The sequence below is a fragment of the Lissotriton vulgaris genome, unplaced genomic scaffold (genome assembly GCF_964263255.1).
Source record: "Lissotriton vulgaris unplaced genomic scaffold, aLisVul1.2 SCAFFOLD_595, whole genome shotgun sequence".
Taxonomy (NCBI): Eukaryota; Metazoa; Chordata; class Amphibia; order Caudata; family Salamandridae; genus Lissotriton; species Lissotriton vulgaris.
Window position 1 is genome coordinate 185,384 of NW_028241900.1, and position 22,832 is coordinate 208,215.

At 39.7% G+C, this 22,832-nt stretch overlaps 16 non-coding genes across 16 annotated transcripts; all 16 read left to right on the top strand.

Annotated features, from left to right (window-relative positions):
• Positions 1-1,115: 1,115 nt before the first annotated feature.
• Positions 1,116-1,187, top strand: TRNAP-AGG (transfer RNA proline (anticodon AGG)). The gene has a single exon. It is a non-coding gene; the product is annotated as a tRNA-Pro (tRNA).
• Positions 1,188-3,058: 1,871 nt separating this feature from the next.
• TRNAP-UGG (transfer RNA proline (anticodon UGG)) lies at positions 3,059-3,130 on the top strand. The gene has a single exon. It is a non-coding gene; the product is annotated as a tRNA-Pro (tRNA).
• Positions 3,131-3,430: 300 nt separating this feature from the next.
• On the top strand, positions 3,431-3,503 carry TRNAV-CAC (transfer RNA valine (anticodon CAC)). The gene has a single exon. It is a non-coding gene; the product is annotated as a tRNA-Val (tRNA).
• Positions 3,504-5,638: 2,135 nt separating this feature from the next.
• Positions 5,639-5,710, top strand: TRNAP-UGG (transfer RNA proline (anticodon UGG)). The gene has a single exon. It is a non-coding gene; the product is annotated as a tRNA-Pro (tRNA).
• A 300-nt stretch (positions 5,711-6,010) lies between these two features.
• Positions 6,011-6,083, top strand: TRNAV-CAC (transfer RNA valine (anticodon CAC)). The gene has a single exon. It is a non-coding gene; the product is annotated as a tRNA-Val (tRNA).
• Positions 6,084-8,250: 2,167 nt separating this feature from the next.
• On the top strand, positions 8,251-8,322 carry TRNAP-AGG (transfer RNA proline (anticodon AGG)). Its single transcript has one exon. It is a non-coding gene; the product is annotated as a tRNA-Pro (tRNA).
• A 1,922-nt stretch (positions 8,323-10,244) lies between these two features.
• TRNAP-UGG (transfer RNA proline (anticodon UGG)) lies at positions 10,245-10,316 on the top strand. The gene has a single exon. It is a non-coding gene; the product is annotated as a tRNA-Pro (tRNA).
• A 300-nt stretch (positions 10,317-10,616) lies between these two features.
• TRNAV-CAC (transfer RNA valine (anticodon CAC)) lies at positions 10,617-10,689 on the top strand. The gene has a single exon. It is a non-coding gene; the product is annotated as a tRNA-Val (tRNA).
• A 2,127-nt stretch (positions 10,690-12,816) lies between these two features.
• Positions 12,817-12,888, top strand: TRNAP-UGG (transfer RNA proline (anticodon UGG)). Its single transcript has one exon. It is a non-coding gene; the product is annotated as a tRNA-Pro (tRNA).
• A 299-nt stretch (positions 12,889-13,187) lies between these two features.
• Positions 13,188-13,260, top strand: TRNAV-CAC (transfer RNA valine (anticodon CAC)). Its single transcript has one exon. It is a non-coding gene; the product is annotated as a tRNA-Val (tRNA).
• A 2,148-nt stretch (positions 13,261-15,408) lies between these two features.
• Positions 15,409-15,480, top strand: TRNAP-UGG (transfer RNA proline (anticodon UGG)). Its single transcript has one exon. It is a non-coding gene; the product is annotated as a tRNA-Pro (tRNA).
• Positions 15,481-15,781: 301 nt separating this feature from the next.
• On the top strand, positions 15,782-15,854 carry TRNAV-CAC (transfer RNA valine (anticodon CAC)). The gene has a single exon. It is a non-coding gene; the product is annotated as a tRNA-Val (tRNA).
• Positions 15,855-18,015: 2,161 nt separating this feature from the next.
• On the top strand, positions 18,016-18,087 carry TRNAP-UGG (transfer RNA proline (anticodon UGG)). The gene has a single exon. It is a non-coding gene; the product is annotated as a tRNA-Pro (tRNA).
• Positions 18,088-18,387: 300 nt separating this feature from the next.
• Positions 18,388-18,460, top strand: TRNAV-CAC (transfer RNA valine (anticodon CAC)). Its single transcript has one exon. It is a non-coding gene; the product is annotated as a tRNA-Val (tRNA).
• A 2,159-nt stretch (positions 18,461-20,619) lies between these two features.
• On the top strand, positions 20,620-20,691 carry TRNAP-UGG (transfer RNA proline (anticodon UGG)). The gene has a single exon. It is a non-coding gene; the product is annotated as a tRNA-Pro (tRNA).
• Positions 20,692-20,991: 300 nt separating this feature from the next.
• Positions 20,992-21,064, top strand: TRNAV-CAC (transfer RNA valine (anticodon CAC)). Its single transcript has one exon. It is a non-coding gene; the product is annotated as a tRNA-Val (tRNA).
• Positions 21,065-22,832: the final 1,768 nt, after the last annotated feature.

Consider the following 22,832-nt stretch of genomic DNA (forward strand, 5'->3'; position numbering starts at 1 on the left):
TTGGGAGAGAGAGAGTGTTACTATAAACTGAGACTTTATTTTCCATCAAGCTGTCTTTCCTTTCCTTCAGGAGCAGAATGTTCTGATCATCAGCGCTCCAGAATCTAGTGCTTGGTTGGCAAGCATCACACATTGTGATGTGTTAGCTAAGAGTTCCATGTCGTTCAGACTCATATATTCCTCTGTAGTTGTACCTTGGTGATTCAACAAAATGTGGCATCATAAGCAGCATTCTACTGCCATAGACTGGGCAGAAAAAACATTTAGAATTTCACTGAAAAAGAAAAAAAGCATACTTAGGCAGAGCTTTCTGGACAGTAAGGACATTAGAGTAAGTGATGAATAAGCACTGCTTTTGTTAATTTACATAGGCAGAACAGAGACTGCTGGGAAAAGCCTGAAATTAAAGGCACAGAAAATGCCTGCTTCTGGATAGAACACTAAGAAGGGTTGAAAGTTTTTTCTCTGACCCTGGCCACTCTTACAAGCAATCCTATGATAGTCAGAAGGACCCACCCTAAAAAGGAAGGGACAGCCATTTGGACCCTTTCCACCTTTTCTATATCTCGCCTGATCGAGCCTCATCGAGCGCTGATTGAGCGGATTAGCACATGTACTTCTCATTTTGGGAAGGTATTGCTTAGCTTGCTACCAGCAGCTCAGTTATGTTATGATGTTAGAGGCTTGCAAGGAATGCTTTAGTCCTGCATTAGGCTGTTTTTATTGCTACTTGCATTCAAGGGAAAGATAATTAGCCAGAATCTGTGGCCCAGTTATTCACCTTGGCCTTCCGATTTGCACAAAGGGAATAAGCATTTGAGAGAAAATGCAACATGTGTTTCTTATGTTGCTATGAACAGCTTTTTATTCTTTCTCTTTAGGGTCTAGCCAATGCAGAAATAGATAAATAAGTGCTGACTTTCTGTAAGACGTGTCCAATGCTGGGACAAAATAAAAGGGGATACTTATAAATGATAGTGATATCATTTGAGAAAGGGTAAGTTGACACTGAATTTCATGTATATTCACAGACCAAGCATGAAAAAGTCCCCAGCATGATCTTCATTGCGTGCTTAGAGCTGGTATTAGCTTTTCAGAGGTGCGGGCCTTTCGAAGGCTCGTTGGTCTAGGGGTATGATTCTCGTTTAGGGTGCGAGAGGTCCCGGGTTCAAATCCCGGACGAGCCCTTTCATTGGTACTTTTTTAAAGTAGTATTGCAGTATGCATTTCAAAGCCAATATCAATTTTCTCTTTGCAGTAGTGGATGAATATTTGCTAGAGTCTCATGCTTTTAACCTTGCCCTGCCTGAGCAACTAGGAAACATTTCTCTTTAAGCATTTTGCAAAAATGCTGAACTTGCATGGCATATACAAGCGTTCAGCTAGGGCTGTCTGGGAAGGTTGCATGAAAGAAATCTAAAATACATTGATATTTGCATCTCCTTTCCTAGCCTGCATTTTTCATTATCTTACAGGCTGTATATAATAAGTATCAATTCAGGGGCCCTTCTTCTACTCAATTCACAACTGTTCTATCCCGGCATTGATAAGCAATCTACATCTGCTTCTGTTGTGTATTGGTTATCATGTTTACCTGACGTGTGAAAGCCCCATGTTTGACAGTGCGCGTTAACAAAGAGACCAATGATTTTTATTAAAAGTTGTCATGTGTTTTTGTTACCTTGCACCGGCCAAAAAGTGCCGGAAATGACTTCATTTGCAGTCACTTGAAAAGTAGGGATTCTCAAATAAATGGTAAGAGGTTGGAACAAATCTAAAGGAATGCATGGCATATCTATATGTATGTGTACGCAGGTATCCATATATAAAGATAGATAGATAGATAGATAGATAGATAGATAGATAGATAGATAGATAGATAGATAGATAGATAGATAGATAGATAGATAGATAGATAGATAGATAGATAGATAGATAGATAGATAGATAGATATTGGGAGAGAGAGAGCGTTAATATAAACTGAGACTTTATTTTCCATCAAGCTGTCTTTCCTTTCCTTCAGGAGCAGAATGTTCTGATCATCAGCGCTCCAGAATCTAGTGCTTGGTTGGCAAGCATCACACATTGTGATGTGTTAGCTAAGAGTTCCATGTCGTTCAGACTCATATATTCCTCTGTAGTTGTACCTTGGTGATTCAACAAAATGTGGCATCATGAGCAGCATTCTACTGCCATAGACTGGGCAGAAAAAACATTTAGAATTTCACTGAAAAAGAAAAAAAGCATACTTAGGCAGAGCTTTCTGGACAGTAAGGACATTAGAGTAAGTGATGAATAAGCACTGCTTTTGTTAATTTACATAGGCAGAACAGAGACTGCTGGGAAAAGCCTGAAATTAAAGGCACAGAAAATGCCTGCTTCTGGATAGAACACTAAGAAGGGTTGAAAGTTTTTTCTCTGACCCTGGCCACTCTTACAAGCAATCCTATGATAGTCAGAAGGACCCACCCTAAAAAGGAAGGGACAGCCATTTGGACCCTTTCCACCTTTTCTATATCTCGCCTGATCGAGCCTGATTGAGCGGATTAGCACATGTACTTCTCATTTTGGGAAGGTATTGCTTAGCTTGCTACCAGCAGCTCAGTTATGTTATGATGTTAGAGGCTTGCATGGAATGCTTTAGTCCTGCATTAGGCCGTTTTTATTGCTACTTGCATTCAAGGGAAAGATAATTAGCCAGAATCTGTGGCCCAGTTATTCACCTTGGCATTCCGATTTGCACAAAGGGAATAAGCATTTGAGAGAAAATGGAACATGTGTTTCTTATGTTGCTATGAACAGCTTTTTATTCTTTCTCTTTAGGGTCTAGCCAATGCAGAAATAGATAAATAAGTGCTGACTTTCTGTAAGACGTGTCCAATGCTGGGACAAAATAAAAGGGGACACTTATAAATGATAGTGATATCATTTGAGAAAGGGTAAGTTGACACTGAATTTCATGTATATTCACAGACCAAGCATGAAAAAGTCCCCAGCATGATCTTCATTGCGTGCTTAGAGCTGGTATTAGCTTTTCAGAGGTGCGGGCCTTTCGAAGGCTCGTTGGTCTAGGGGTATGATTCTCGCTTTGGGTGCGAGAGGTCCCGGGTTCAAATCCCGGACGAGCCCTTTCATTGGTGCTTTTTTAAAGTAGTATTGCAGTATGCATTTCAAAGCCAATATCAATTTTCTCTTTGCAGTAGTGGATGAATATTTGCTAGAGTCTCATGCTTTTAACCTTGCCCTGCCTGAGCAACTAGGAAACATTTCTCTTTAAGCATTTTGCAAAAATGCTGAACTTGCATGGCATATACAAGCGTTCAGCTAGGGCTGTCTGGGAAGGTTGCATGAAAGAAATCTAAAACCAGAGGCCCTTGGAATAGCCTGTTTTGAGAAGTTTCATCACAGAAGAATCAACTGTAGACATCTGTTTCTGTAGTGTAGTGGTTATCACGTTCGCCTCACACGCGAAAGGTCCCCGGTTCGAAACCGGGCAGAAACAGTTGTTATATTGTCTTGGCTGCAATCTTGAGAGGTGCCGTTTTGCCATGAAATTGTCCAGGCCCTGAAGATGGTTTCATGCAGACTCGTTCCAAGAAAGTGAATTCTCCTAAAAACACTAAAGTAATTGGCATGTGGATGTATCTGTTGATTCACAGACCTCGCTTTGAAAAGAGCCCTGCATTCTGTTCATTGCTCACCTAGAACACGCATTAACTTTGGGAATTGTTGGCACCAACAGGCATCTTAGTTTAGTGGAGTGTTTCTGGTGTTTAAGTGCAGAAGCCCTGGGCTCAATTCCTCGGTGACCCTTCTCAAGGTGATGATACAAATGCATCGTCACCTTTACGTTTAATGTCAGAATTGTTTATTTCTATTTGGTGGTGTATGAATGCTTGCAATAGTATGTTGATTTTTTCTAGCCTTGAATGAATAAAAGCAAATCACTCCTCTTTATGTATTTTTCTAATACATTGATATTTGCATCTCCTTTCCTAGCCTGCATTTTTCATTATCTTACAGGCTGTATATAATAAGTATCAATTCAGGGGCCCTTCTTCTACTCAATTCACAACTGTTCTATCCCGGCATTGATAAGCAATCTACATCTGCTTCTGTTGTGTATTGGTTATCATGTTTACCTGACGTGTGAAAGCCCCATGTTTGACAGTGCGCGTTAACAAAGAGACCAATGATTTTTATTAAAAGTTGTCATGTGTTTTTGTTACCTTGCACCGGCCAAAAAGTGCCGGAAATGACTTCATTTGCAGTCACTTGAAAAGTAGGGATTCTCAAATAAATGGTAAGAGGTTGGAACAAATCTAAAGGAATGCATGGCATATCTATATGTATGTGTACGCAGGTATCCATATATAAAGATAGATAGATAGATAGATAGATAGATAGATAGATAGATAGATAGATAGATAGATAGATAGATAGATAGATAGATAGATAGATAGATAGATAGATAGATAGATAGATAGATAGATAAATAGATAGATAGATAGATAGATAGATATTGGGAGAGAGAGAGCGTTACTATAAACTGAGACTTTATTTTCCATCAAGCTGTCTTTCCTTTCCTTCAGGAGCAGAATGTTCTGATCATCAGCGCTCCAGAATCTAGTGCTTGGTTGGCAAGCATCACACATTGTGATGTGTTAGCTAAGAGTTCCATGTCGTTCAGACTCATATATTCCTCTGTAGTTGTACCTTGGTGATTCAACAAAATGTGGCATCATAAGCAGCATTCTACTGCCATAGACTGGGCAGAAAAAACATTTAGAATTTCACTGAAAAAGAAAAAAAGCATACTTAGGCAGAGCTTTCTGGACAGTAAGGACATTAGAGTAAGTGATGAATAAGCACTGCTTTTGTTAATTTACATAGGCAGAACAGAGACTGCTGGGAAAAGCCTGAAATTAAAGGCACAGAAAATGCCTGCTTCTGGATAGAACACTAAGAAGGGTTGAAAGTTTTTTCTCTGACCCTGGCCACTCTTACAAGCAATCCTATGATAGTCAGAAGGACCCACCCTAAAAAGGAAGGGACAGCCATTTGGACCCTTTCCACCTTTTCTATATCTCGCCTGATCGAGCCTGATCGAGCGCTGATTGAGCGGATTAGCACATGTACTTCTCATTTTGGGAAGGTATTGCTTAGCTTGCTACCAGCAGCTCAGTTATGTTATGATGTTAGAGGCTTGCATGGAATGCTTTAGTCCTGCATTAGGCCGTTTTTATTGCTACTTGCATTCAAGGGAAAGATAATTAGCCAGAATCTGTGGCCCAGTTATTCACCTTGGCATTCCGATTTGCACAAAGGGAATAAGCATTTGAGAGAAAATGCAACATGTGTTTCTTATGTTGCTATGAACAGCTTTTTATTCTTTCTCTTTAGGGTCTAGCCAATGCAGAAATAGATAAATAAGTGCTGACTTTCTGTAAGACGTGTCCAATGCTGGGACAAAATAAAAGGGGACACTTATAAATGATAGTGATATCATTTGAGAAAGGGTAAGTTGACACTGAATTTCATGTATATTCACAGACCAAGCATGAAAAAGTCCCCAGCATGATCTTCATTGCGTGCTTAGAGCTGGTATTAGCTTTTCAGAGGTGCGGGCCTTTCGAAGGCTCGTTGGTCTAGGGGTATGATTCTCGCTTTGGGTGCGAGAGGTCCCGGGTTCAAATCCCGGACGAGCCCTTTCATTGGTGCTTTTTTAAAGTAGTATTGCAATATGCATTTCAAAGCCAATATCAATTTTCTCTTTGCAGTAGTGGATGAATATTTGCTAGAGTCTCATGCTTTTAACCTTGCCCTGCCTGAGCAACTAGGAAACATTTCTCTTTAAGCATTTTGCAAAAATGCTGAACTTGCATGGCATATACAAGCGTTCAGCTAGGGCTGTCTGGGAAGGTTGCATGAAAGAAATCTAAAACCAGAGGCCCTTGGAATAGCCTGTTTTGAGAAGTTTCATCACAGAAGAATCAACTGTAGACATCTGTTTCTGTAGTGTAGTGGTTATCACGTTCGCCTCACACGCGAAAGGTCCCCGGTTCGAAACCGGGCAGAAACAGTTGTTATATTGTCTTGGCTGCAATGTTGAGAGGTGCCGTTTTGCCATGAAATTGTCCAGGCCCTGAAGATGGTTTCATGCAGACTTGTTCCAAGAAAGTGAATTCTCCTAAAAACACTAAAGTAATTGGCATGTGGATGTATCTGTTGATTCAAAGACCTCGCTTTGAAAAGAGCCCTGCATTCTGTTCATTGCTCACCTAGAACACGCATTAACTTTGGGAATTTTTGGCACCAACAGGCATCTTAGTTTAGTGGAGTGTTTCTGGTGTTTAAGTGCAGAAGCCCTGGGCTCAATTCCTCGGTGACCCTTCTCAAGGTGATGATACAAATGCATCGTCACCTTTACGTTTAATGTCAGAATTGTTTATTTCTATTTGGTGGTGTATGAATGCTTGCAATAGTATGTTGATTTTTTCTAGCCTTGAATGAATAAAAGCAAATCACTCCTCTTTATGTATTTTTCTAATACATTGATATTTGCATCTCCTTTCCTAGCCTGCATTTTTCATTATCTTACAGGCTGTATATAATAAGTATCAATTCAGGGGCCCTTCTTCTACTCAATTCACTACTGTTCTATCCCGGCATTGATAAGCAATCTACATCTGCTTCTGTTGTGTATTGGTTATCATGTTTACCTGACGTGTGAAAGCCCCATGTTTGACAGTGCGCGTTAACAAAGAGACCAATGATTTTTATTAAAAGTTGTCATGTGTTTTTGTTACCTTGCACCGGCCAAAAAGTGCCGGAAATGACTTCATTTGCAGTCACTTGAAAAGTAGGGATTCTCAAATAAATGGTAAGAGGTTGGAACAAATCTAAAGGAATGCATGGCATATCTATATGTATGTGTACGCAGGTATCCATATATAAAGATAGATAGATAGATAGATAGATAGATAGATAGATAGATAGATAGATAGATAGATAGATAGATAGATAGATAGATAGATAGATAGATAGATAGATAGATAGATAGATAGATAGATAGATAGATAGATAGATAGATAGATAGATAGATAGATAGATAGATAGATAGATAGATAGATATTGGGAGAGAGAGAGTGTTACTATAAACTGAGACTTTATTTTCCATCAAGCTGTCTTTCCTTTCCTTCAGGAGCAGAATGTTCTGATCATCAGCGCTCCAGAATCTAGTGCTTGGTTGGCAAGCATCACACATTGTGATGTGTTAGCTAAGAGTTCCATGTCGTTCAGACTCATATATTCCTCTGTAGTTGTACCTTGGTGATTCAACAAAATGTGGCATCATAAGCAGCATTCTACTGCCATAGACTGGGCAGAAAAAACATTTAGAATTTCACTGAAAAAGAAAAAAAGCATACTTAGGCAGAGCTTTCTGGACAGTAAGGACATTAGAGTAAGTGATGAATAAGCACTGCTTTTGTTAATTTACATAGGCAGAACAGAGACTGCTGGGAAAAGCCTGAAATTAAAGGCACAGAAAATGCCTGCTTCTGGATAGAACACTAAGAAGGGTTGAAAGTTTTTTCTCTGACCCTGGCCACTCTTACAAGCAATCCTATGATAGTCAGAAGGACCCACCCTAAAAAGGAAGGGACAGCCATTTGGACCCTTTCCACCTTTTCTATATCTCGCCTGATCGAGCCTGATCGAGCGCTGATTGAGCGGATTAGCACATGTACTTCTCATTTTGGGAAGGTATTGCTTAGCTTGCTACCAGCAGCTCAGTTATGTTATGATGTTAGAGGCTTGCAAGGAATGCTTTAGTCCTGCATTAGGCTGTTTTTATTGCTACTTGCATTCAAGGGAAAGATAATTAGCCAGAATCTGTGGCCCAGTTATTCACCTTGGCCTTCCGATTTGCACAAAGGGAATAAGCATTTGAGAGAAAATGCAACATGTGTTTCTTATGTTGCTATGAACAGCTTTTTATTCTTTCTCTTTAGGGTCTAGCCAATGCAGAAATAGATAAATAAGTGCTGACTTTCTGTAAGACGTGTCCAATGCTGGGACAAAATAAAAGGGGATACTTATAAATGATAGTGATATCATTTGAGAAAGGGTAAGTTGACACTGAATTTCATGTATATTCACAGACCAAGCATGAAAAAGTCCCCAGCATGATCTTCATTGCGTGCTTAGAGCTGGTATTAGCTTTTCAGAGGTGCGGGCCTTTCGAAGGCTCGTTGGTCTAGGGGTATGATTCTCGTTTAGGGTGCGAGAGGTCCCGGGTTCAAATCCCGGACGAGCCCTTTCATTGGTACTTTTTTAAAGTAGTATTGCAGTATGCATTTCAAAGCCAATATCAATTTTCTCTTTGCAGTAGTGGATGAATATTTGCTAGAGTCTCATGCTTTTAACCTTGCCCTGCCTGAGCAACTAGGAAACATTTCTCTTTAAGCATTTTGCAAAAATGCTGAACTTGCATGGCATATACAAGCGTTCAGCTAGGGCTGTCTGGGAAGGTTGCATGAAAGAAATCTAAAATACATTGATATTTGCATCTCCTTTCCTAGCCTGCATTTTTCATTATCTTACAGGCTGTATATAATAAGTATCAATTCAGGGGCCCTTCTTCTACTCAATTCACAACTGTTCTATCCCGGCATTGATAAGCAATCTACATCTGCTTCTGTTGTGTATTGGTTATCATGTTTACCTGACGTGTGAAAGCCCCATGTTTGACAGTGCGCGTTAACAAAGAGACCAATGATTTTTATTAAAAGTTGTCATGTGTTTTTGTTACCTTGCACCGGCCAAAAAGTGCCGGAAATGACTTCATTTGCAGTCACTTGAAAAGTAGGGATTCTCAAATAAATGGTAAGAGGTTGGAACAAATCTAAAGGAATGCATGGCATATCTATATGTATGTGTACGCAGGTATCCATATATAAAGATAGATAGATAGATAGATAGATAGATAGATAGATAGATAGATAGATAGATAGATAGATAGATAGATAGATAGATAGATAGATAGATAGATAGATAGATAGATAGATAGATAGATAGATAGATAGATAGATAGATAGATAGATAGATAGATAGATAGATAGATATTGGGAGAGAGAGAGCGTTACTATAAACTGAGACTTTATTTTCCATCAAGCTGTCTTTCCTTTCCTTCAGGAGCAGAATGTTCTGATCATCAGCGCTCCAGAATCTAGTGCTTGGTTGGCAAGCATCACACATTGTGATGTGTTAGCTAAGAGTTCCATGTCGTTCAGACTCATATATTCCTCTGTAGTTGTACCTTGGTGATTCAACAAAATGTGGCATCATGAGCAGCATTCTACTGCCATAGACTGGGCAGAAAAAACATTTAGAATTTCACTGAAAAAGAAAAAAAGCATACTTAGGCAGAGCTTTCTGGACAGTAAGGACATTAGAGTAAGTGATGAATAAGCACTGCTTTTGTTAATTTACATAGGCAGAACAGAGACTGCTGGGAAAAGCCTGAAATTAAAGGCACAGAAAATGCCTGCTTCTGGATAGAACACTAAGAAGGGTTGAAAGTTTTTTCTCTGACCCTGGCCACTCTTACAAGCAATCCTATGATAGTCAGAAGGACCCACCCTAAAAAGGAAGGGACAGCCATTTGGACCCTTTCCACCTTTTCTATATCTCGCCTGATCGAGCCTGATCGAGCGCTGATTGAGCGGATTAGCACATGTACTTCTCATTTTGGGAAGGTATTGCTTAGCTTGCTACCAGCAGCTCAGTTATGTTATGATGTTAGAGGCTTGCATGGAATGCTTTAGTCCTGCATTAGGCCGTTTTTATTGCTACTTGCATTCAAGGGAAAGATAATTAGCCAGAATCTGTGGCCCAGTTATTCACCTTGGCATTCCGATTTTCACAAAGGGAATAAGCATTTGAGAGAAAATGCAACATGTGTTTCTTATGTTGCTATGAACAGCTTTTTATTCTTTCTCTTTAGGGTCTAGCCAATGCAGAAATAGATAAATAAGTGCTGACTTTCTGTAAGACGTGTCCAATGCTGGGACAAAATAAAAGGGGACACTTATAAATGATAGTGATATCATTTGAGAAAGGGTAAGTTGACACTGAATTTCATGTATATTCACAGACCAAGCATGAAAAAGTCCCCAGCATGATCTTCATTGCGTGCTTAGAGCTGGTATTAGCTTTTCAGAGGTGCGGGCCTTTTGAAGGCTCGTTGGTCTAGGGGTATGATTCTCGCTTTGGGTGCGAGAGGTCCCGGGTTCAAATCCCGGATGAGCCCTTTCATTGGTGCTTTTTTAAAGTAGTATTGCAGTATGCATTTCAAAGCCAATATCAATTTTCTCTTTGCAGTAGTGGATGAATATTTGCTAGAGTCTCATGCTTTTAACCTTGCCCTGCCTGAGCAACTAGGAAACATTTCTCTTTAAGCATTTTGCAAAAATGCTGAACTTGCATGGCATATACAAGCGTTCAGCTAGGGCTGTCTGGGAAGGTTGCATGAAAGAAATCTAAAACCAGAGGCCCTTGGAATAGCCTGTTTTGAGAAGTTTCATCACAGAAGAATCAACTGTAGACATCTGTTTCTGTAGTGTAGTGGTTATCACGTTCGCCTCACACGCGAAAGGTCCCCGGTTCGAAACCGGGCAGAAACAGTTGTTATATTGTCTTGGCTGCAATGTTGAGAGGTGCCGTTTTGCCATGAAATTGTCCAGGCCCTGAAGATGGTTTCATGCAGACTCGTTCCAAGAAAGTGAATTCTCCTAAAAACACTAAAGTAATTGGCATGTGGATGTATCTGTTGATTCACAGACCTCGCTTTGAAAAGAGCCCTGCATTCTGTTCATTGCTCACCTAGAACACGCATTAACTTTGGGAATTGTTGGCACCAACAGGCATCTTAGTTTAGTGGAGTGTTTCTGGTGTTTAAGTGCAGAAGCCCTGGGCTCAATTCCTCGGTGACCCTTCTCAAGGTGATGATACAAATGCATCGTCACCTTTACGTTTAATGTCAGAATTGTTTATTTCTATTTGGTGGTGTATGAATGCTTGCAATAGTATGTTGATTTTTTCTAGCCTTGAATGAATAAAAGCAAATCACTCCTCTTTATGTATTTTTCTAATACATTGATATTTGCATCTCCTTTCCTAGCCTGCATTTTTCATTATCTTACAGGCTGTATATAATAAGTATCAATTCAGGGGCCCTTCTTCTACTCAATTCACAACTGTTCTATCCCGGCATTGATAAGCAATCTACATCTGCTTCTGTTGTGTATTGGTTATCATGTTTACCTGACGTGTGAAAGCCCCATGTTTGACAGTGCGCGTTAACAAAGAGACCAATGATTTTTATTAAAAGTTGTCATGTGTTTTTGTTACCTTGCACCGGCCAAAAAGTGCCGGAAATGACTTCATTTGCAGTCACTTGAAAAGTAGGGATTCTCAAATAAATGGTAAGAGGTTGGAACAAATCTAAAGGAATGCATGGCATATCTATATGTATGTGTACGCAGGTATCCATATATAAAGATAGATAGATAGATAGATAGATAGATAGATAGATAGATAGATAGATAGATAGATAGATAGATAGATAGATAGATAGATAGATAGATAGATAGATAGATAGATAAATAGATAGATAGATAGATAGATAGATAGATATTGGGAGAGAGAGAGCGTTACTATAAACTGAGACTTTATTTTCCATCAAGCTGTCTTTCCTTTCCTTCAGGAGCAGAATGTTCTGATCATCAGCGCTCCAGAATCTAGTGCTTGGTTGGCAAGCATCACACATTGTGATGTGTTAGCTAAGAGTTCCATGTCGTTCAGACTCATATATTCCTCTGTAGTTGTACCTTGGTGATTCAACAAAATGTGGCATCATAAGCAGCATTCTACTGCCATAGACTGGGCAGAAAAAACATTTAGAATTTCACTGAAAAAGAAAAAAAGCATACTTAGGCAGAGCTTTCTGGACAGTAAGGACATTAGAGTAAGTGATGAATAAGCACTGCTTTTGTTAATTTACATAGGCAGAACAGAGACTGCTGGGAAAAGCCTGAAATTAAAGGCACAGAAAATGCCTGCTTCTGGATAGAACACTAAGAAGGGTTGAAAGTTTTTTCTCTGACCCTGGCCACTCTTACAAGCAATCCTATGATAGTCAGAAGGACCCACCCTAAAAAGGAAGGGACAGCCATTTGGACCCTTTCCACCTTTTCTATATCTCGCCTGATCGAGCCTGATCGAGCGCTGATTGAGCGGATTAGCACATGTACTTCTCATTTTGGGAAGGTATTGCTTAGCTTGCTTCCAGCAGCTCAGTTATGTTATGATGTTAGAGGCTTGCATGGAATGCTTTAGTCCTGCATTAGGCCGTTTTTATTGCTACTTGCATTCAAGGGAAAGATAATTAGCCAGAATCTGTGGCCCAGTTATTCACCTTGGCATTCCGATTTGCACAAAGGGAATAAGCATTTGAGAGAAAATGCAACATGTGTTTCTTATGTTGCTATGAACAGCTTTTTATTCTTTCTCTTTAGGGTCTAGCCAATGCAGAAATAGATAAATAAGTGCTGACTTTCTGTAAGACGTGTCCAATGCTGGGACAAAATAAAAGGGGACACTTATAAATGATAGTGATATCATTTGAGAAAGGGTAAGTTGACACTGAATTTCATGTATATTCACAGACCAAGCATGAAAAAGTCCCCAGCATGATCTTCATTGCGTGCTTAGAGCTGGTATTAGCTTTTCAGAGGTGCGGGCCTTTCGAAGGCTCGTTGGTCTAGGGGTATGATTCTCGCTTTGGGTGCGAGAGGTCCCGGGTTCAAATCCCGGACGAGCCCTTTCATTGGTGCTTTTTTAAAGTAGTATTGCAGTATGCATTTCAAAGCCAATATCAATTTTCTCTTTGCAGTAGTGGATGAATATTTGCTAGAGTCTCATGCTTTTAACCTTGCCCTGCCTGAGCAAATAGGAAACATTTCTCTTTAGCATTTTGCAAAAATGCTGAACTTGCATGGCATATACAAGCGTTCAGCTAGGGCTGTCTGGGAAGGTTGCATGAAAGAAATCTAAAACCAGAGGCCCTTGGAATAGCCTGTTTTGAGAAGTTTCATCACAGAAGAATCAACTGTAGACATCTGTTTCTGTAGTGTAGTGGTTATCACGTTCGCCTCACACGCGAAAGGTCCCCGGTTCGAAACCGGGCAGAAACAGTTGTTATATTGTCTTGGCTGCAATGTTGAGAGGTTCCGTTTTGCCATGAAATTGTCCAGGCCCTGAAGATGGTTTCATGCAGACTCGTTCCAAGAAAGTGAATTCTCTTAAAAACACTAAAGTAATTGGCATGTGGATGTATCTGTTGATTCACAGACCTCGCTTTGAAAAGAGCCCTGCATTCTGTTCATTGCTCACCTAGAACACGCATTAACTTTGGGAATTGTTGGCACCAACAGGCATCTTAGTTTAGTGGAGTGTTTCTGGTGTTTAAGTGCAGAAGCCCTGGGCTCAATTCCTCGGTGACCCTTCTCAAGGTGATGATACAAATGCATCGTCACCTTTACGTTTAATGTCAGAATTGTTTATTTCTATTTGGTGGTGTATGAATGCTTGCAATAGTATGTTGATTTTTTCTAGCCTTGAATGAATAAAAGCAAATCACTCCTCTTTATGTATTTTTCTAATACATTGATATTTGCATCTCCTTTCCTAGCCTGCATTTTTCATTATCTTACAGGCTGTATATAATAAGTATCAATTCAGGGGCCCTTCTTCTACTCAATTCACAACTGTTCTATCCCGGCATTGATAAGCAATCTACATCTGCTTCTGTTGTGTATTGGTTATCATGTTTACCTGACGTGTGAAAGCCCCATGTTTGACAGTGCGCGTTAACAAAGAGACCAATGATTTTTATTAAAAGTTGTCATGTGTTTTTGTTACCTTGCACCGGCCAAAAAGTGCCGGAAATGACTTCATTTGCAGTCACTTGAAAAGTAGGGATTCTCAAATAAATGGTAAGAGGTTGGAACAAATCTAAAGGAATGCATAGCATATCTATATGTATGTGTACGCAGGTATCCATATATAAAGATAGATAGATAGATAGATAGATAGATAGATAGATAGATAGATAGATAGATAGATAGATAGATAGATAGATAGATAGATAGATAGATAGATAGATAGATAGATAGATAGATAGATAGATAGATAGATAGATAGATAGATAGATAGATAGATAGATAGATAGATAGATATTGGGAGAGAGAGAGCGTTACTATAAACTGAGACTTTATTTTCCATCAAGCTGTCTTTCCTTTCCTTCAGGAGCAGAATGTTCTGATCATCAGCGCTCCAGAATCTAGTGCTTGGTTGGCAAGCATCACACATTGTGATGTGTTAGCTAAGAGTTCCATGTCGTTCAGACTCATATATTCCTCTGTAGTTGTACCTTGGTGATTCAACAAAATGTGGCATCATAAGCAGCATTCTACTGCCATAGACTGGGCAGAAAAAACATTTAGAATTTCACTGAAAAAGAAAAAAAGCATACTTAGGCAGAGCTTTCTGGACAGTAAGGACATTAGAGTAAGTGATGAATAAGCACTGCTTTTGTTAATTTACATAGGCAGAACAGAGACTGCTGGGAAAAGCCTGAAATTAAAGGCACAGAAAATGCCTGCTTCTGGATAGAACACTAAGAAGGGTTGAAAGTTTTTTCTCTGACCCTGGCCACTCTTACAAGCAATCCTATGATAGTCAGAAGGACCCACCCTAAAAAGGAAGGGACAGCCATTTGGACCCTTTCCACCTTTTCTATATCTCGCCTGATCGAGCCTGATTGAGCGGATTAGCACATGTACTTCTCATTTTGGGAAGGTATTGCTTAGCTTGCTACCAGCAGCTCAGTTATGTTATGATGTTAGAGGCTTGCATGGAATGCTTTAGTCCTGCATTAGGCCGTTTTTATTGCTACTTGCATTCAAGGGAAAGATAATTAGCCAGAATCTGTGGCCCAGTTATTCACCTTGGCATTCCGATTTGCACAAAGGGAATAAGCATTTGAGAGAAAATGCAACATGTGTTTCTTATGTTGCTATGAACAGCTTTTTATTCTTTCTCTTTAGGGTCTAGCCAATGCAGAAATAGATAAATAAGTGCTGACTTTCTGTAAGACGTGTCCAATGCTGGGACAAAATAAAAGGGGACACTTATAAATGATAGTGATATCATTTGAGAAAGGGTAAGTTGACACTGAATTTCATGTATATTCACAGACCAAGCATGAAAAAGTCTCCAGCATGATCTTCATTGCGTGCTTAGAGCTGGTATTAGCTTTTCAGAGGTGCGGGCCTTTCGAAGGCTCGTTGGTCTAGGGGTATGATTCTCGCTTTGGGTGCGAGAGGTCCCGGGTTCAAATCCCGGACGAGCCCTTTCATTGGTACTTTTTTAAAGTAGTATTGCAGTATGCATTTCAAAGCCAATATCAATTTTCTCTTTGCAGTAATGGATGAATATTTGCTAGAGTCTCATGCTTTTAACCTTGCCCTGCCTGAGCAAATAGGAAACATTTTCTCTTTAAGCATTTTGCAAAAATGCTGAACTTGCATGGCATATACAAGCGTTCAGCTAGGGCTGTCTGGGAAGGTTGCATGAAAGAAATCTAAAACCAGAGGCCCTTGGAATAGCCTGTTTTGAGAAGTTTCATCACAGAAGAATCAACTGTAGACATCTGTTTCTGTAGTGTAGTGGTTATCACGTTCGCCTCACACGCGAAAGGTCCCCGGTTCGAAACCGGGCAGAAACAGTTGTTATATTGTCTTGGCTGCAATGTTGAGAGGTGCCGTTTTGCCATGAAATTGTCCAGGCCCTGAAGATGGTTTCATGCAGACTCGTTCCAAGAAAGTGAATTCTCTTAAAAACACTAAAGTAATTGGCATGTGGATGTATCTGTTGATTCACAGACCTCGCTTTGAAAAGAGCCCTGCATTCTGTTCATTGCTCACCTAGAACACGCATTAACTTTGGGAATTGTTGGCACCAACAGGCATCTTAGTTTAGTGGAGTGTTTCTGGTGTTTAAGTGCAGAAGCCCTGGGCTCAATTCCTCGGTGACCCTTCTCAAGGTGATGATACAAATGCATCGTCACCTTTACGTTTAATGTCAGAATTGTTTATTTCTATTTGGTGGTGTATGAATGCTTGCAATAGTATGTTGATTTTTTCTAGCCTTGAATGAATAAAAGCAAATCACTCCTCTTTATGTATTTTTCTAATACATTGATATTTGCATCTCCTTTCCTAGCCTGCATTTTTCATTATCTTACAGGCTGTATATAATAAGTATCAATTCAGGGGCCCTTCTTCTACTCAATTCACAACTGTTCTATCCCGGCATTGATAAGCAATCTACATCTGCTTCTGTTGTGTATTGGTTATCATGTTTACCTGACGTGTGAAAGCCCCATGTTTGACAGTGCGCGTTAACAAAGAGACCAATGATTTTTATTAAAAGTTGTCATGTGTTTTTGTTACCTTGCACCGGCCAAAAAGTGCCGGAAATGACTTCATTTGCAGTCACTTGAAAAGTAGGGATTCTCAAATAAATGGTAAGAGGTTGGAACAAATCTAAAGGAATGCATAGCATATCTATATGTATGTGTACGCAGGTATCCATATATAGATAGATAGATAGATAGATAGATAGATAGATAGATAGATAGATAGATAGATAGATAGATAGATAGATAGATAGATAGATAGATAGATAGATAGATAGATAGATAGATAGATAGATAGATAGATAGATAGATAGATAGATAGATAGATAGATAGATAGATAGATAGATAGATATTGGGAGAGAGAGAGCGTTACTATAAACTGAGACTTTATTTTCCATCAAGCTGTCTTTCCTTTCCTTCAGGAGCAGAATGTTCTGATCATCAGCGCTCCAGAATCTAGTGCTTGGTTGGCAAGCATCACACATTGTGATGTGTTAGCTAAGAGTTCCATGTCGTTCAGACTCATATATTCCTCTGTAGTTGTACCTTGGTGATTCAACAAAATGTGGCATCATAAGCAGCATTCTACTGCCATAGACTGGGCAGAAAAAACATTTAGAATTTCACTGAAAAAGAAAAAAAGCATACTTAGGCAGAGCTTTCTGGACAGTAAGGACATTAGAGTAAGTGATGAATAAGCACTGCTTTTGTTAATTTACATAGGCAGAACAGAGACTGCTGGGAAAAGCCTGAAATTAAAGGCACAGAAAATGCCTGCTTCTGGATAGAACACTAAGAAGGGTTGAAAGTTTTTTCTCTGACCCTGGCCACTCTTACAAGCAATCCTATGATAGTCAGAAGGACCCACCCTAAAAAGGAAGGGACAGCCATTTGGACCCTTTCCACCTTTTCTATATCTCGCCTGATCGAGCCTGATCGAGCGCTGATTGAGCGGATTAGCACATGTACTTCTCATTTTGGGAAGGTATTGCTTAGCTTGCTACCAGCAGCTCAGTTATGTTATGATGTTAGAGGCTTGCATGGAATGCTTTAGTCCTGCATTAGGCCGTTTTTATTGCTACTTGCATTCAAGGGAAAGATAATTAGCCAGAATCTGTGGCCCAGTTATTCACCTTGGCATTCCGATTTGCACAAAGGGAATAAGCATTTGAGAGAAAATGCAACATGTGTTTCTTATGTTGCTATGAACAGCTTTTTATTCTTTCTCTTTAGGGTCTAGCCAATGCAGAAATAGATAAATAAGTGCTGACTTTCTGTAAGACGTGTCCAATGCTGGGACAAAATAAAAGGGGACACTTATAAATGATAGTGATATCATTTGAGAAAGGGTAAGTTGACACTGAATTTCATGTATATTCACAGACCAAGCATGAAAAAGTCCCCAGCATGATCTTCATTGCGTGCTTAGAGCTGGTATTAGCTTTTCAGAGGTGCGGGCCTTTCGAAGGCTCGTTGGTCTAGGGGTATGATTCTCGCTTTGGGTGCGAGAGGTCCCGGGTTCAAATCCCGGACGAGCCCTTTCATTGGTGCTTTTTTAAAGTAGTATTGCAGTATGCATTTCAAAGCCAATATCAATTTTCTCTTTGCAGTAGTGGATGAATATTTGCTAGAGTCTCATGCTTTTAACCTTGCCCTGCCTGAGCAAATAGGAAACATTTCTCTTTAAGCATTTTGCAAAAATGCTGAACTTGCATGGCATATACAAGCGTTCAGCTAGGGCTGTCTGGGAAGGTTGCATGAAAGAAATCTAAAACCAGAGGCCCTTGGAATAGCCTGTTTTGAGAAGTTTCATCACAGAAGAATCAACTGTAGACATCTGTTTCTGTAGTGTAGTGGTTATCACGTTCGCCTCACACGCGAAAGGTCCCCGGTTCGAAACCGGGCAGAAACAGTTGTTATATTGTCTTGGCTGCAATGTTGAGAGGTGCCGTTTTGCCATGAAATTGTCCAGGCCCTGAAGATGGTTTCATGCAGACTCGTTCCAAGAAAGTGAATTCTCTTAAAAACACTAAAGTAATTGGCATGTGGATGTATCTGTTGATTCACAGACCTCGCTTTGAAAAGAGCCCTGCATTCTGTTCATTGCTCACCTAGAACACGCATTAACTTTGGGAATTGTTGGCACCAACAGGCATCTTAGTTTAGTGGAGTGTTTCTGGTGTTTAAGTGCAGAAGCCCTGGGCTCAATTCCTCGGTGACCCTTCTCAAGGTGATGATACAAATGCATCGTCACCTTTACGTTTAATGTCAGAATTGTTTATTTCTATTTGGTGGTGTATGAATGCTTGCAATAGTATGTTGATTTTTTCTAGCCTTGAATGAATAAAAGCAAATCACTCCTCTTTATGTATTTTTCTAATACATTGATATTTGCATCTCCTTTCCTAGCCTGCATTTTTCATTATCTTACAGGCTGTATATAATAAGTATCAATTCAGGGGCCCTTCTTCTACTCAATTCACAACTGTTCTATCCCGGCATTGATAAGCAATCTACATCTGCTTCTGTTGTGTATTGGTTATCATGTTTACCTGACGTGTGAAAGCCCCATGTTTGACAGTGCGCGTTAACAAAGAGACCAATGATTTTTATTAAAAGTTGTCATGTGTTTTTGTTACCTTGCACCGGCCAAAAAGTGCCGGAAATGACTTCATTTGCAGTCACTTGAAAAGTAGGGATTCTCAAATAAATGGTAAGAGGTTGGAACAAATCTAAAGGAATGCATAGCATATCTATATGTATGTGTACGCAGGTATCCATATATAAAGATAGATAGATAGATAGATAGATAGATAGATAGATAGATAGATAGATAGATAGATAGATAGATAGATAGATAGATAGATAGATAGATAGATAGATAGATAGATAGATAGATAGATAGATAGATAGATAGATAGATAGATAGATAGATAGATAGATAGATAGATAGATATTGGGAGAGAGAGAGCGTTACTATAAACTGAGACTTTATTTTCCATCAAGCTGTCTTTCCTTTCCTTCAGGAGCAGAATGTTCTGATCATCAGCGCTCCAGAATCTAGTGCTTGGTTGGCAAGCATCACACATTGTGATGTGTTAGCTAAGAGTTCCATGTCGTTCAGACTCATATATTCCTCTGTAGTTGTACCTTGGTGATTCAACAAAATGTGGCATCATAAGCAGCATTCTACTGCCATAGACTGGGCAGAAAAAACATTTAGAATTTCACTGAAAAAGAAAAAAAGCATACTTAGGCAGAGCTTTCTGGACAGTAAGGACATTAGAGTAAGTGATGAATAAGCACTGCTTTTGTTAATTTACATAGGCAGAACAGAGACTGCTGGGAAAAGCCTGAAATTAAAGGCACAGAAAATGCCTGCTTCTGGATAGAACACTAAGAAGGGTTGAAAGTTTTTTCTCTGACCCTGGCCACTCTTACAAGCAATCCTATGATAGTCAGAAGGACCCACCCTAAAAAGGAAGGGACAGCCATTTGGACCCTTTCCACCTTTTCTATATCTCGCCTGATCGAGCCTGATCGAGCGCTGATTGAGCGGATTAGCACATGTACTTCTCATTTTGGGAAGGTATTGCTTAGCTTGCTACCAGCAGCTCAGTTATGTTATGATGTTAGAGGCTTGCATGGAATGCTTTAGTCCTGCATTAGGCCGTTTTTATTGCTACTTGCATTCAAGGGAAAGATAATTAGCCAGAATCTGTGGCCCAGTTATTCACCTTGGCATTCCGATTTGCACAAAGGGAATAAGCATTTGAGAGAAAATGCAACATGTGTTTCTTATGTTGCTATGAACAGCTTTTTATTCTTTCTCTTTAGGGTCTAGCCAATGTAGAAATAGATAAATAAGTGCTGACTTTCTGTAAGACGTGTCCAATGCTGGGACAAAATAAAAGGGGACACTTATAAATGATAGTGATATCATTTGAGAAAGGGTAAGTTGACACTGAATTTCATGTATATTCACAGACCAAGCATGAAAAAGTCCCCAGCATGATCTTCATTGCGTGCTTAGAGCTGGTATTAGCTTTTCAGAGGTGCGGGCCTTTCGAAGGCTCGTTGGTCTAGGGGTATGATTCTCGCTTTGGGTGCGAGAGGTCCCGGGTTCAAATCCCGGACGAGCCCTTTCATTGGTGCTTTTTTAAAGTAGTATTGCAGTATGCATTTCAAAGCCAATATCAATTTTCTCTTTGCAGTAGTGGATGAATATTTGCTAGAGTCTCATGCTTTTAACCTTGCCCTGCCTGAGCAAATAGGAAACATTTCTCTTTAAGCATTTTGCAAAAATGCTGAACTTGCATGGCATATACAAGCGTTCAGCTAGGGCTGTCTGGGAAGGTTGCATGAAAGAAATCTAAAACCAGAGGCCCTTGGAATAGCCTGTTTTGAGAAGTTTCATCACAGAAGAATTAACTGTAGACATCTGTTTCTGTAGTGTAGTGGTTATCACGTTCGCCTCACACGCGAAAGGTCCCCGGTTCGAAACCGGGCAGAAACAGTTGTTATATTGTCTTGGCTGCAATGTTGAGAGGTGCCGTTTTGCCATGAAATTGTCCAGGCCCTGAAGATGGTTTCATGCAGACTCGTTCCAAGAAAGTGAATTCTCTTAAAAACACTAAAGTAATTGGCATGTGGATGTATCTGTTGATTCACAGACCTCGCTTTGAAAAGAGCCCTGCATTCTGTTCATTGCTCACCTAGAACACGCATTAACTTTGGGAATTGTTGGCACCAACAGGCATCTTAGTTTAGTGGAGTGTTTCTGGTGTTTAAGTGCAGAAGCCCTGGGCTCAATTCCTCGGTGATCCTTCTCAAGGTGATGATACAAATGCATCGTCACCTTTACGTTTAATGTCAGAATTGTTTATTTCTATTTGGTGGTGTATGAATGCTTGCAATAGTATGTTGATTTTTTCTAGCCTTGAATGAATAAAAGCAAATCACTCTTCTTTATGTATTTTTCTAATACATTGATATTTGCATCTCCTTTCCTAGCCTGTATTTTTCATTATCTTACAGGCTGTATATAATAAGTATCAATTCAGGGGCCCTTCTTCTACTCAATTCACAACTGTTCTATCCCGGCATTGATAAGCAATCTACATCTGCTTCTGTTGTGTATTGGTTATCATGTTTACCTGACGTGTGAAAGCCCCATGTTTGACAGTGCGCGTTAACAAAGAGACCAATGATTTTTATTAAAAGTTGTCATGTGTTTTTGTTACCTTGCACCGGCCAAAAAGTGCCGGAAATGACTTCATTTGCAGTCACTTGATTTGCAGTCACTTGAAAAGTAGGGATTCTCAAATAAATGGTAAGAGGTTGGAACAAATCTAAAGGAATGCATGGCATATCTATATGTATGTGTACGCAGGTATCCATATATAATAGATAGATAGATAGATAGATAGATAGATAGATAGATAGATAGATAGATAGATAGATAGATAGATAGATAGATAGATAGATAGATAGATAGATAGATAGATAGATAGATAGATAGATAGATAGATAGATAGATAGATAGATAGATAGATAGATATTGGGAGAGAGAGAGCGTTACTATAAACTGAGACTTTATTTTCCATCAAGCTGTCTTTCCTTTCCTTCAGGAGCAGAATGTTCTGATCATCAGCGCTCCAGAATCTAGTGCTTGGTTGGCAAGCATCACACATTGTGATGTGTTAGCTAAGAGTTCCATGTCGTTCAGACTCATATATTCCTCTGTAGTTGTACCTTGGTGATTCAACAAAATGTGGCATCATAAGCAGCATTCTACTGCCATAGACTGGGCAGAAAAAACATTTAGAATTTCACTGAAAAAGAAAAAAAGCATACTTAGGCAGAGCTTTCTGGACAGTAAGGACATTAGAGTAAGTGATGAATAAGCACTGCTTTTGTTAATTTACATAGGCAGAACAGAGACTGCTGGGAAAAGCCTGAAATTAAAGGCACAGAAAATGCCTGCTTCTGGATAGAACACTAAGAAGGGTTGAAAGTTTTTTCTCTGACCCTGGCCACTCTTACAAGCAATCCTATGATAGTCAGAAGGACCCACCCTAAAAAGGAAGGGACAGCCATTTGGACCCTTTCCACCTTTTCTATATCTCGCCTGATCGAGCCTGATCGAGCGCTGATTGAGCGGATTAGCACATGTACTTCTCATTTTGGGAAGGTATTGCTTAGCTTGCTACCAGCAGCTCAGTTATGTTATGATGTTAGAGGCTTGCATGGAATGCTTTAGTCCTGCATTAGGCCGTTTTTAT